This window comes from Jaculus jaculus, chromosome 6 (genome assembly GCF_020740685.1).
Source record: "Jaculus jaculus isolate mJacJac1 chromosome 6, mJacJac1.mat.Y.cur, whole genome shotgun sequence".
NCBI classification, from domain to species: Eukaryota; Metazoa; Chordata; class Mammalia; order Rodentia; family Dipodidae; genus Jaculus; species Jaculus jaculus.
Genome location: NC_059107.1, coordinates 68,003,056 through 68,014,661, shown reverse-complemented (window position 1 = coordinate 68,014,661; position 11,606 = coordinate 68,003,056). Strand labels below are relative to the sequence as shown.

General features: G+C 39.6%; 1 pseudogene; it reads left to right on the top strand.

Moving 5' to 3' along the window:
- The first annotated feature begins 2,050 nt into the window (after nucleotides 1-2,050).
- Nucleotides 2,051-11,606, top strand: part of LOC123461513 — a 29,406-nt pseudogene continuing 19,850 nt past the window's right edge.

Genomic DNA, 11,606 nt, shown 5'->3' with positions numbered 1-11,606 from the left:
AGCTTATATGTTACTTCCAGTAACTTTCTGGTGAAATGAAAGGATTTTTAATTTTTTTACATTTGGCATTTTCACATATTATATAATATATTTTGATCTCACTCTCCATATTAACCTCCCTCTCCCACTAACATCCTTCTTGCTTTCATCAGATCCACATTCTGCTTTAATGCATTGGTTTTTGTTTGTTTGTTTCTTGACCCACTGAGTTAAATTCAGTTTGCTTGCATAATCATTAACTGGAGGCTATTTGCTGAAGAATATGCAGGCTAACATTAGTCACTCCCCTCTCCCAGCAATCTTTCATTGCCACTATTCATTCTGGCAGGTGTGAGGTCTCTTGGATCCTTCCCTCATCCATGATGAAATATTGACAGGCTCAATCTTATGTAGGAGCCTCATCTGATCTTGTCTGTGAGTCCATGACTGTAACAGCTTTGTCGTATCCAGAAGACAGCAATCCATGGCCCCACAACCCATCTTCCTTCGCCAACATTTATTTTTCAGAAAATGTTTTGAAAGGATAAACAGCCAGTTATCATTTAAAGATCAGGATACCTTCTGAGAAATGTATTCTTAGTCAATTTCTTCATTGCACAGCCATCATGGTGTGTAGTTATGCACACCCAGCTAATATAGCTTAGGCTAGATGGTGTATACATGTGTATATATAAATATCCACATACTTATGAAATAATCTTTGTTCCTAGGACTATGATAACATAATATCACAAAATCCAATTAAATATAGAAGAAAATATCATCAAAAGGCTCAATGAAAAGATAGATTAGGCTGTTGCTAGCACATCACAGAATAATATTGTGTGTGTGTGTGTGTGTGTTATTTTGTTATTCTGGTACATAATCTACATAGTGTCACCATTTCCCAAGCTGGTCTCATACTTACAATTCTCCCACCTTGACCTCCTGAATATTGAGATTATAGATGTACCTCCCACACCCAGCATACTGTTTTATAGTAAAATTTTGTGAGTAATGTGCCATACCAGAAAACTAAGCCTTGATATTATTAGTGATTGAATATTTCAGCTCCATGATAGTGTTATGGGACCATTATTGTATATGTGGTTATTTTATGACTGAAATGTCATTATCTTCTAAACATTTAATTAATGATGAGCAAAATTTTTGTTTTCAAGTAAGTAGTATCTTGAAACATAAGATGGAGTTGCATAAATCTTAATCTTGACCATTTCTGTTGGAATTTTATACTTTATAGGATACCCACATTTTCACACAATACAATCCACACAATCAAGAGGCACCTCTTTGTTGCTTTTCTACTCCTAAAGCTAATCTCCACTTGCCTACTCAAACCAGCAGGCCAGGTACCAGTGACAGCTCCTATGCCCCAGAATCCACAGTGTTACTCTCATTAGGCCAATCATAAACATGTTTACCCTACCTCATTTGGCACTTCCTGGGGAAAACACAGTAAAAGCTACTATCTAGTTTTCCACATTCCTTCTCTGACCCTAAGAGAGGGGATCCTTCCAGGAGTTAGTGAGACCCAATAATGTCAAAAATCACAAGAAATAACTATCTTAGATATACTAAGGAGGAGTTCACAAAGAGATGTCTAAAATATATACAATTTCAGAAACATAGGAGATGTCTACAACAAGGAAATTTTAAAAATGGACTTTCCGTGAGTGTGGAATAAAATGAATGGCATACAACCCAAAGCTGGGGAGATGTATATGATTGGAGAGGGGGTGGAGAGAGATACACAGACAAGAGATGATGAAAGCAAGTCAGAGAGGGATTAAGGATAATAAAAGAATTCTTTATAATATGATAATTTACAATCTTTTTAGGCCCTGGGATTTTCACTTAGATTCTGAACTAAGGGTGACATAGTCAGAAGGCAGAAATTTAAAATATTGAATTTAGAAATAATATTTTATATAACTTCTATAATAATAAAAGGAGGAAGGTATATTATGAATTATTGGCAACTAATACTCCTGTTTAAATACAGATGTCTGAAACTATGGTTTATTTTAACAGTTTGTCTACCAGAATTTAAATGCTAAGGAATGACTCTTCTAGGACCTCCAGCTTAGCTTTAGGAGACCTTGCATCCAGAGTGCAAGATGAACCTGTCTGGTATATGGATAGAGCATTGGATAAGGGCTCCCAGTAGGTGAGGGCCCATTCCTGGGTAATGCAGGCAGGTTCTGGTCTGGATTCTTACATGACTATGGTGTGCCTACTTGAAAGTTACTAGTATCTACAAGCTTCAGCAATTAAAAATGAGTACAGAGAGTCTGGTATAAGGCTAAATAAAATCACACACATAAATGGTTCAGGCCAATGTCTTTCTTTACTGTATGTGTGTGGGAATTCACATATACCCAGGGGATGGGTATGTTCATGGAGGGGTAGGGGTCACATGCAGGATACACTCAGTTAGCTTCAGTTCTGTTTAGCTGATGCTAGCATAACTCTGAACTCCTTATAAGATTGCCCATGTCTTAATCACATAGCTCATCACTCTTTCATGTGGTTTGCAGTGGAATTAAGAAAAGAACATGAGCTGAGCAGCCCAGCATCAAAAGCAGAGAGGCCATAGAATACGAGCCTGCAAGGAAGAGAACAATTGGGAAACTCTAGGAAACACAAATATTTTGTGTTTGCCTTTCCTGGAGGTTTGTCAATTTTCTAAGTCATTGAGTATAGAATTTCCATAACATAATAGCTACTCAGCAATGTTTGTGTGGATTGTAAGTGATAAATATCCACAATAAGGTACCAGTCCATACTCACAAGAATGGCTATTGCCATAAAACAATGATACTAATTATATGGGTGTGAGAGAGTATTGAAACACTGGGACCCTCATATATTACTGGGGAAGTGTGAAATGGTCCACCTGCTTTGGAAGAGAGTTGTGGTTCTTAAAAGTGTTAAACATAGAATACATAGATGATCCAGCAATTTGACTACTGTGTTTATAATAAATAGAATATAATAAAATAAAACTTTATCTATACAGGAACATACATATATGCATGTTCACATATATAGTAACTAGTAACTAGTGAAGAAATCCAAATTCTCTTCATTAAATGGACAGATAAATCAAATGTGGTATAAACATGTAATGGAATATTATAATAGTCTACAATTTAAAAACTGAAAATGTTAAGTGAATGAAAATCTGTTTTAAAATCCCATATATACTATGATTCCATTTGAATGAAATATCCATGAGACTATTCTATAGTGACAGAAAGCCAATTAACTGCCTATAGCTAGGAAGTTGATAATTGCAGAGTGACTGTTAGTGGTGACAGGATTTCCTTGGGGATAATAACCTAAACCTAATCATGGTGAAGGTTGCATAGCTTGGTGAATAAATCAGAAGCCATTGTATTGTACTTTACATGGGTGGCCTATATGGCATGTGAATGATATTTCAATAACTTCTTAAAAGACAGGAAGGGTATGGGTAGATGGCTTCATGATGACCAAGCATGAAGACCTGGATTCAGATCCTTAGCATCCATATAAAAAAACAGGCACAGAAAGATGGCAGCATAGAGACCATGCCAAAGCAGACTACGGGAGAAAAATCCAAAAATTAACCCAACAAAATACATTCTTCTACTAAAAAGTGAGGAGTATAAGAAAATATCAACTGCAGCAGAGAAGTAGGAGAGATCCAGAGCATCTAAAGCCCACAGAAACAGGGAGAAGCAGCTCCAGCAGTGGCAGAACCAGGTATGTGTGGCCACAGCCACCAGGTTAGGACTGAGCTACAGCCTCCTAACAAACTCAAGAAACATGAAGGGAGGATGGCAGGGAACAACAGAGGAGTGACTCCTGAGGAAGAGAACCATCCAGAGAACTTCAGCCACCATCCACAGCCTCCCCACTCCCACTGCCAGCACAAGTGCCAGAAAGCACCAGAGACCTGGGGAAAGGAGCTCACCTACACAGCACCCAGCACAGGTGATCAGAACAGTGATCCAGTGACCCAGCCAGCCTACCTGAGTCCACAGCACAACAAAGAGGGACCCAAGCAGGAGCACAGTATAATTGAGACCAAAACCATCCCAAAAGGTAACTGGGATTACACCAGGTCAGCACCCACCAAATAAACCTGGTATATAGGCTTGAATAGGAAATGCTAATTCCACCTTCCATGTCAGGAAAACTTATATGTTAAATCTAAAGGATGGTCAGATTTGAAATTCTTAAATAAACTATATTTTGGGCTTGTCATTTGTTGCTTCCTAATTTATAGTTCCTTTGTTTCCTCTTCTGTCATTCATTAGGGAAGGGTCTCACTTGGTCACAAGCTGACTTGGAACCCTCAAAAGACCAGAAATCTTAGCCATATTATAATAAAACTACCAAACAAACAAACCAAAGAAAATATATTGAAAGCAGTTAGAGACAAAAATCAAGTCACATACAAAGTCAAGCCCATCAGGATCACAGCAGATCACTCAAAACAAACTTTAAAAGCTCTGCCATGCCCCCCAATAACTTCAACCCACTTTACACAGCCCCCACCCCTGACCCATGCAACTTTAGACCTGCTCTACTCCACCCCCCCAATCCCCATGCAACTGCTGACCCTGACCACTCTGCCCCAACCCCTTGCAACCTGACCCTGTGCCTCTTCACATCCACTCCACCCCCATCATCACACCCACCTCCACATCCATGAAAAAGTACCACCTACCCCACCCATTGTGACCACAGTGCCATTCTCCCTGCTCCAACACTGTGATGTGCAGACCACAATACATAAGGAAAAACAAAAAATCAAATGCAAGTAAATCCAGTAAGTTCCCCCAGTCATAAAATGGATGTCTCTAATCAAAACATAAAAGAGACAATAGGATCAGAACCCTAAAATGAAGTTATCAGCAATACAACCCTGACAAAGCTACTGCTAGAACTTGCAGAAAAGCAACAAAGGACTCATAATTATGTGGATACTGCCATCACTAGACTAGACCTAATTGATAAGAAGATGGAAGGGGTCCAAAAACAGTTAAAGGATATAAAGGAAAGGGTGGGGGGAAGGACCTATAAAACCAGATGCTATGTTAAATGAAGACATAAAAAGCTGCAAGGAGGAATTACAAGAAGCATGAAGAAAATAAGAAAATGATATGAAAAGTGAACTTGACAGAGGGATAGAAAGCAAATATAGAAAAGTAGTAGAAAATACAAACCTAGCAGAACAAGCCCAAAACAACTTAAAAGCTCGCAAGAATAGAGTCAGATATGTAGAGGATAGAAACTCATATCTGGAAGACAAAATGGAAGAAACAGTTCAATACTGAAAAAATTTCAATACGTTCAAAAAATTCTGTGAACATAACTTGAGGGAAATGTGGGATACCCACAAACATCCTAACATCAAGATCATGGGAACACTAGAAAGGAAAGAAATTCAGACCAAAGGCATGGAAAACTTATTTAACAAAATAATCAAAGAAAACTTTCTCACTCTTTCAAAAGAAAGGCCCATCAAGATACAAGAAGCTAACAGAACTCTAAACAGATTGGACCAAAAGAGAAACTCTCCAAGACATATTGTCATTAAGACTCTAAACATTGGGCTGGAAAGATGGCTTAGTGGTTAAGCACTTGCCTGTGAACCCTAAGGACCCTGGTTCAAGGCTCAGTTCCCCAGGACCCATGTTAGCCAGATGCATAAGGGGGCGCAGGCATCTGGAGTTCGTTTGCAGTGGCTGGAGGCCCTGGCACGCCCATTCTCTCTCTTCTCTCCCTATCTGCCTCTTTCTCTCTCTGTCACTATTAAAAATAAATAAATAAATAGAAATAAACAAAAAAAAATTTTAAAAAAGACTTTCAACATTGACATCAAAGAGAAAGTCCTAAAAGCAGCAAGGGAAAAACAACACATCACATTTAAAGGTAACCCCACCACAATCACTTCAGACTTCTCAATGGAAACCCTGAAAGCCAGAAGGGCCTGGAATGAAACACTGCAAACTCTAAGAACGTATGGCTTCAAACCCAAACTACTCTACCTAGCAAATGTATCCCTCATAATAGATGGTGAAAGAAAAACCTTCCATGAAAAATCTCAGCTTTACAACTATATGAACACAAAACCAAACCAACAGAGAGTATTTCAGGAAATTCTCCACACAGAAGAATCAAATAATCAACCTCAAGTGCCTACAAGAAGAATATCACAATAACCAAACTCAGAAAATGTACAAAAACTTCAAAGTCCATGAAAACACCAACCACATATATGATCACAATATGGCAGGGATCAAGCCAAATCTCAAAGTCATTACCCTAAATGTGAATGGCCTTAATTCATCATCAAGAGACACAAGCTAACAGTGTGGATTAGAAAATTAAACCCCTCAGTCAGTTGTCTTCAAGAAACCCACCTCACCACTAAAGACAGACACCTCCTCAGAGTGAATGGGTGGAAAATGATAATCCAAGGAAATGGGAATAAGAAACAACCAGTCATAGCCATACTATATTGGATAAAATAGACTTCAAACCAAAAATAATCAAAAAAGGCAAAGAATGCTACTTCCTACTGATCAAGGGAACAATCCAAAAAGAGGATATCACAATCATCAATCTTTATGCACCAAATACAGGTGCACCACAATTCATAAAACAAAACCTACTCAAAAATAAAACAGAAATAACCACCAACATCATCATAGTTGGGGACTTCAATACACCATTATCAGCAATAGATAGATCATACAAACTGAAACTTAACAGGGAAACAAAAGAGCTCAACAAAACGATAGAACATTTAGACCTAAAGGACATATATAGAACATTCCACCCCAAATCCAAAGACTACCCATTCTTCTCAGCAGCCCATGTAACCTTCTCTAAAATAGATCATATACTGGCCACAAACCCTGCCTCCATATATTTAGGAAGGTTGACATAATCCCCTGCATGATATCGGATCACAATGCTATATTGCTAGAAATTAACAACAAAATATCCACCCAAAATCCCATAACTTCCTGGAACTAAACAGCACACTTATAAACAATAAATAGGTATTGGACAAAATAAAAAATGAAATTGAGAAATTTCTAGAAATGAATGACAATGAGAACACATCATGCCAAAACTTATGGGACACAGTGAAGGCAGTCTTCAGGGGGAAATCCATACCCTTCACAACAAAGACAGAGAGATCACAAATCAATAACCTAACCATCCACCTAAAGGCACTGGAAAAGCAAAAAGATTCCAACCCAAAATTCTCCACACAGAAAGACATAATTAAGATCAGAGCACAAAGTAATGAATTGGAAACTAAGAAAACAATTAAGAAAATTGGTGAAACAAAAAGTTGGTTCTTGATAAAATAAACAAGATTGACAAACCCCTGGCAAATTTGATCAAGCTAAAGAAGGGATGCTTCAAATTAACAAAATTAGAAATGAGAAAGGAGAGATCACATCAGGCATAAGTGAAATTGAGAGAATCATCAGGACTTATTTCAAAAACTTCTACTCCACAAAACTGTATAATATGGAAGAAATGGATGAATTCCAGGACACCTACCAAAGCTAAACTCAGAGCAGATTAATCTCCTAAATAAACCTATAACAACCATCAAGATTGAAAAGCTAATCAAAAACCTACCCCAAAAGAACAGTCAGGACCAGATGGCTACTGAACTGAATTCTACCAAACCTTCATGGAAGAAGTGAAACCAATTTTTCTCAATTCCACACAATCAGAGAACAGGGAAAGCTCCTCAACTCCTTCTGTGAAGCTAGTATCACTGTAATACCAAAACCAGGCAGAGATACCACAAGAAAAGAAAACTATAGGCCTATTTCCCCAGTAAACTTTGACACAAAGATCCTGAATAAAATCCTCACAAATTGAATTCAACAATACAAAAAAAGCATTATCCACCTTGGTCAAGTAGGCTTCATCCCAGAAACACAGGGTTGATTCAACATACAGAAATCTGTCAATGTAATGCACCACATAAATAAGTTTAAACACAAAAACTACATGATCATTTTGATAGATGCAGAAAAGGCCTTTGACAAAATACAACACCACTTTATGATCAAAATATTAAACAGAATTGGCATGGTAGGTTCATATCTTAACACAATAAAGACTATATACAAAGCTCCTAAAGCCCAAATAATACTTAATGGAGAGAAAATGATAGAATTCCCATTGAGATCAGGAACAAGACAGTATAGTACTGGAAGTTCTAGTTAAAGCAGTAAGACAGAAGAAAGAAATAAAGGGGATACAATTTGGAAAGGAAGAAGTTAAGTTAGCACTATTCACAGATAACATGATTCTATATGTAAGAGACCCAAGATACTCCATTCAAAAACTCTTGGAGGTGATAAACTCCTTCAGCAAAGTAGCAGGATACAAAATCAATGAACAAAAATCAGTAGCCTGGACTTCTAGCCAATAAGGCGACTGCCTAGCTGCACTGCAAACACCAGGGAAAGAAAGGCAAGAAATTAAGGGTTATCAGAGTCTTCTTGCCAGTGGGAGGACACAGAGTGGGGAAAAACAGGGAATCGTGGATCCCCTCTCAGGTGGGTAGTCTACCCCCCCCATACAGCTGCCGCACCCCACGCCCCAAGTGGCTGTGCTCCAATCGCACACCCTGCGGGGACCTCACCATTGTGCTCCATTCGCACACACCCGTGGGGATCTCCACACCCGTGGGGACCTCCGCCACTGTGCTCCATTCAGGCATGCTGGCCAGCCGCACTGTGCTTGGTTCGCACACCCATGGGGACTGCCGCTGTGATCCAAAAGAGCAGCCGCCAGACCCCCCCCACACACTGCTGTGCTCTGATCACATGCCCGCTGTCCACCCTCCACTGTGCCTTGATCCCATGCCTGCCACAGCTGCCTCTGCACTACAATTGCATGTGCAGTGGACCCAGTCCCACAGCAAGGGCTGCACAAGCCCACGCTGAGTCAGTAGCGCCAACTCAGGTGCCATCCCCTACCTGTCCATTGCTGCCCATCCCCCACTCCCCTGTGGTGGGGGAGCACAGACTGTTTGCAGGTCCCAGTGTTGCTAGGCAGAGTTTGGGCAGCTTCAAGGCTTACTACCTAGTCCCCCTCCAAGCTCGAAGGCAGGCAGCTTTGGTGCATTACTGGGTGAGAATTCGGGCAACTTTGGCACCCCTGTCAGGCAGTAGATAGGTGGCTTTGGCAAGACAGAGCAAAAACCCAGGCTCCTTGGCAACTGCCCCAGGCTGCCTTGGATTCCCATTGAGCTGGAGCCCAGGCTGGTCCACACACCTGCCTGCCCATACACTGTCATGGGTACACCACAGCACAAAAGAAATAACATGAAAAATAAAATGCAAGAAAATCCAGATAGATCACCCAGTCCAAAAAGGATTACATCTAACCAAAGCATAGAAGAGTTTTTAGGCTCAGAACATCAAGTGGAAGCTATGAGCAATGCAACCCTGACCAACCTACTGCTAGAACTTGCAGGAAAGCAACAAAGGACCAATAATCATGTGGTGCTACCATCACTAAGCTACAGCAATATGATAAGATATTAGAAGGAATTCAAAGAGAGCTAAGAGAGTTGAGGGAGAGTGAAAAAAAAAAGAGGACATTAAAAATCAGCTGCCCACACTTAATGAAAACATAAAGAAATGCAAGGATGAATTCCAAGAATCATCAAGAAAATGAGGTGAAAAGGGAGCTGGACAGAGCGATGAAAGTGATACATATGATACTAGTAGAAAATGTAAACTTAATTGAACAAGTCCAAAACTCTCTAGAGGCTCTCAAGTATAGAGTCAGCGAGGTGGAGGATAGAAACTCTGATCTGGAAGAAAGGATGGAAGAAATAGTTCGAGAGTTCAAAAATTTCAGTAAGTTCAAAAGTTCCTGTGAACAGAACATGAAGAAATTGTGGCATACACTTAAACGTCCTAATATCAGAATCATTGGAATACCAGAAGGAGAAGAATTTCAGACCAAAAGCGTGGAGAAATTATTTAACAAAATAATTGAATAAAACTTCCCCAGTCTCTTAAAAGAAAGGCCCATCAAGACACAAGAAGCAAACAGAACACCAAACATACTGGACCAAAGGAGAAACTCCCCAAGACATATTATCATTAAGACTCTAAATATTGACACTAAAGAGAAAATCCTAAAAGCAGATAGGAGGGATGGAGAGATGGCTTAGCGATTAAGCGCTTGCCTGTGAGGCCTAAGGACCACGGTTCGAGGCTCGGTTCCCCAGGCCCCACGTTAGCCAGATTCACAAGGGGGCACACATGTCTGGAGTTCATTGGCAGTGGCTGGAAGCCCTGGCGCGCCCATTCTCTCTCTCTCCCTCTATCTGTCTTTCTTTCTATGTCTGTCGCTCTCAAATAAATAAAAAAATAAAAAATGAACAAAAAAAAATTAAAAGCAGCTAGGGAAAAACAGCGCACCACTTTTAAAGGAAACCCCATCAGAATTACTTCAGATTTCTCAATGGAAACCCTGAAAGCTAGAAGGGCCTGGAATGAAACTCTCCAAACTCTGAGAAACTATGGTTTCCAACCCAAACTGCTCAACCCAGCAAAAGTCTCCCTCATAATAGAAGGTGAAATAAAAATGTTCCATGACAAAACTCAGCTTTACAATTATATTTACACAAAACCAAACCTACAGAAAGTATTCCAGGAAATTCTCCACAGAGAGGAAACAAAGAACCAAACACAAATGCCTACAAGAAGCACATCACAACAACAAAACCCAGAGTAGACACAAAAACTTTCAAATTCCATGAAAACACCAACACACATCTACCACCACAACATGGCAGGGATCAAATCAAATCTCACAGTCATTACCCTAAATATTAATGGCCTTAACTCACCCATCAAGAAACACAAGCTAACAGGGTGGATCAAAAATTGAGACCCCCCTCAATCTGCTGCATTCAAGAAACCCACTAAAGACAGAAACCTCCTCAGGGTGAAAGGGTGGAAAACAATATTCCAAGCAAATTGAAATAAGAAACAAGCAGGTGTAGCTATATTAATATCGGATAAAATAGACTTCAAACCAAAAACAATCAAAAAAGACAAAGAAGGCTACTTCTTATTTATCAAGGGAACAATCCATCAAGAGGATATTAAAATCATAAATCTGTATGCACCAAACACAGGGACACCACGGTTCATAAAACAAAATCTACTGGACAATAAAACAGAAAAAACCACCAATACCATCATAGCTGGGGACTTCAACACACCATTATCAGCAATGGTCAGATCATCCAAACAGAAACTCAACAGGGAAGTAAGAGAGCTCAACAATACCATAGAAGACTTAGACCTAACAGACATCTACAGAGCTTTCCATCCCAGATCCACAGACTACACATTCTTCTCAGCAGCCCTTGGAACATTCTCTAAAATAGACCATATACTGGGTCACAAAGACTGCCTCCACATATCTTCCTGCATGATATCAGATCACAATGCTATATTGCTAGAAATCAACAACAAAAGATCCACCAAGAATCCCAACAGCACCTGGAAACTGAACAGCACACTCTTAAACAATAAGTGGATAGT